Source organism: Nematolebias whitei, chromosome 11 (genome assembly GCF_014905685.2).
Source record: "Nematolebias whitei isolate Nwh7 chromosome 11, NemWhi1, whole genome shotgun sequence".
Taxonomy (NCBI): Eukaryota; Metazoa; Chordata; class Actinopteri; order Cyprinodontiformes; family Rivulidae; genus Nematolebias; species Nematolebias whitei.
The window spans coordinates 2,865,030-2,868,249 of NC_056508.1; positions in this window are offsets into that span (position 1 = coordinate 2,865,030).

Below are 3,220 nucleotides of genomic sequence, written 5' to 3' on the forward strand. Positions count from 1 at the left end.
GCTGATGTTCCAGCAGATCAGCCTCAATCAGGTCCAGCAATCGATTCCGCTCCTCTCCAGGGGTGTACTGGTTGTGGTCGTAACAGGTGTCAGTCTCATTCTGGAGACTGATGGTGTGTGTCCGATGTGAGTCTGTCTCCTCAGTCAGAGATTCTCCCTCCTGGTGAGAAAAGCTGGACACCAAAGCTTGCGAATTGTTAAGCACCCTGCATGGCCTTTAGATTATTTAATCTGTGGGATCCATGACCCATTTGTGGGCCTGGAAAAATGACTGTGGTTACTTCCTAGTGAGTAAAATTTGTTTCTTAATTATGGGACACCCTGATGGTCATTATTGCTACTGCTAGTGTGAACTCTTACACTGTAATGTTATAATAAAACAGAACTTGAAAAACTGAAATAAAATGCTATTCTTACATTCATCTATACACTTGAAACTGAAATGAGGTACATACTGGACTTCTCCAGGGATACCTGTGTTCTCTCGTCTCTTCTTTCATCCTTCAAAGCCTTTGCAGTCAACAGGTCTACTTACAATTAGTAAAGTTAAAACATACACCACAACACCCTGCAATAAGCAATCATCCCCCACGCCGGCCTCCCTCCTCCTGGAGCCTGTGGAAGTAACTTCATTAAATCGCTTGCGCCAACAGCATCAATCAAAATACAATATAACCTTAAAAGTTTAAACAACTGACATACAACACTGTGAGGAAAAAAAAATTTAATCTTCCATCCAGGTACCTGTCTGTGCTAGAGAGGGGAAGAAATAGCAAGGAAGAAAAAGAGAGAACGAGGAAAAAATGTGGTTAAAATACTTTGTTCATGAAACCTTTTATTATTAGCCCAATTAAACTATAAGTCCAGTCCAGTCCAGTCAAGTCAGTTGTGTTTAAAATTATCAAACCACCACATTTCCCTTAAGCTTTGCTCAAATCCACTTCAGGCTAGGGGCGTCCCCCTTTTCTGGAATCTGTACACATTACAACAAAGAAAGAAAAAAATACTGTTGTTAAACCGATATATACAATATACAAGTGCAATGTCGTTTTGTAGGCTTCTGATTTATTCCACTTTTCAAATGTCAATGTGATTATCCTAAATGATCCTTTAAACGCTTCAGACTTACTACTTTTTTTTTAAATTATAAAACCCTAAGAAGTTATTTTTGTATATTTTGTAATGATCTAATCATTGTATGAACTGTTCCCTGTTAAGAGCAGCCTTCACCTACCGCCTTCACCTACCCCCTTTTTGAAACAGTTTTCTGTTTCAAATATGAAGTATTACCTTCTGTAATCCACTAACACCCAGTTTGAGTATTAGTTTCAGAACTATAAAAGATGGTGTAGTTTTAATCTTTCCACCACTGTTATTCAACCCAGGTTTTGCAAACAAATAGCCAAATACAACCCAAGCTCTCCTATAATTTAGCAAAGAGTTAACCATTAAATAAATTTCATCCCTTGTATCAAACCAGACCCACCAAATGAGCTCCTTCAAGGCAAAGACAATCATTCAGTATTATTTCAGAAAACATTAGTGAACTTCATCCAAATCAGGTCTCAGGTACAGGTTTCTCTTGAATGAGACTTCCTGACATGTATAAACGGAAAGTTAAAAACAATATTTTGCTCAGGGGTGTGGAACATTAGAGGTAATAAAACAATTTTCATCTCAGAGCAGTTGGAGAAGGGCGAATCATCTAGCCCTCCCACATCAGTACTTCTGTGTCATGTTGTGTCACCTGTCTTAAAATGAGTCTATGTGAGTGATTATTATCAAAGCCAACTGCAGTTTTGATCACGACACCAAGGCGCCTAGATGACCATCACAGACCAAATGTGGGGTTGACACCTCCGTCAGGCTGCAGTTGATGTTAGTGACCTTGGACAGATTTGACCGCCAGCTCTTCTTTCAGCCTTCAGCTTGTCTCCCTCGGTCTGGAGACCAGTTCAGCTTTGTGTAACAGTTCATATCTCAGCATCCAGCAAGACTTGACTGGATATTCTCGCTGTGGACAAACTCCAGGACCCCCTCTGGACAGTTCATTCAGTTTGCTGTTGGACTGTTAGATCTTTGAAAAGTCACGTTACTTGGCTGACAAGTTCTTTGTTGTTGTGTCAGTGGTGCTCGACTGACAATGTCTTTGAACCGTCTCATTGGTCAGTTTCACAGACCCAACTTCAGCGTCCACCTGAACACCTCTGGTATCTGATCCGACCCCCCCAGCACCAGAGAGTCCCGATCAAAACTCAGATGGATGCTGTATGCATTTAAATGCTAACTTCTGTGTTTTGTGGGCCTAGCCAGACTCATCTTCCCGATCCACAGGTCTGTCCTCTCAGGCCGCTGAGAAGGAAAGATAAACAATCCAATTATTAAAATCTGATTCAACAAAAATGTGTTATCCACATTAATCATCTGTTAGCAAGTTCTACTCTGAACTGCAGCGTTTACCTTCAACGGAGTCATTCCGGTGTCCTGGATTGTACAACAGATGTTGTAACCGCTCCATTACATAAGCGTGAAAGCTGTTCTTAAACACTGCACAAGCCAATTCTTTACGCCTACTGCATAAAATATTCCCCTCCAAACAATGTCCTCCATCTTGTAGAATATGTGTTTTGACACATCACCTGACAGTGAAGTCCACTCTCAGGGCCACATTATCCATCCAGACCTTGTAAATTTATGCAGCCTGATAATATGTAATCACTTATTGTTATATAACAAATCTGCAAATCATTTCCTCTCATAACTATGCTTTTTCACTGTATCACAAACAAAATACTTTTAATACAAATCAATTAAGACTATGTATACCCTTCAAGACATCACAGAGTCCATTGTCACTGCACAAAAACGTCTACATGCACCTTTGTTCACAAAGTACAACTTCTTAAACTCACCATGTACACATATCTGTTGTCCTTTTGCACTCCTAAGACCTGTGTGAAATCTCAAGTCACAAAGTTAAAGTCACGCCATTTACCCACTAGAATTGTTGTTGTCCCATAATTAACCTAGTTCCGGCAGCTCTTAGAAGGAAACAGCTCCTAAACGCTAAACATTTTCAATATGTGATAAACTCATGTGGACTGATTAATTTAACCCAAGTATTTCAATTTGAGTTTAGTTAAGACTGATTAATTTAATCCAAGTATTTCAACTTGAGTTTAGTTAAGACTGATTATTTTAATCCAAGTATTTCAATTTG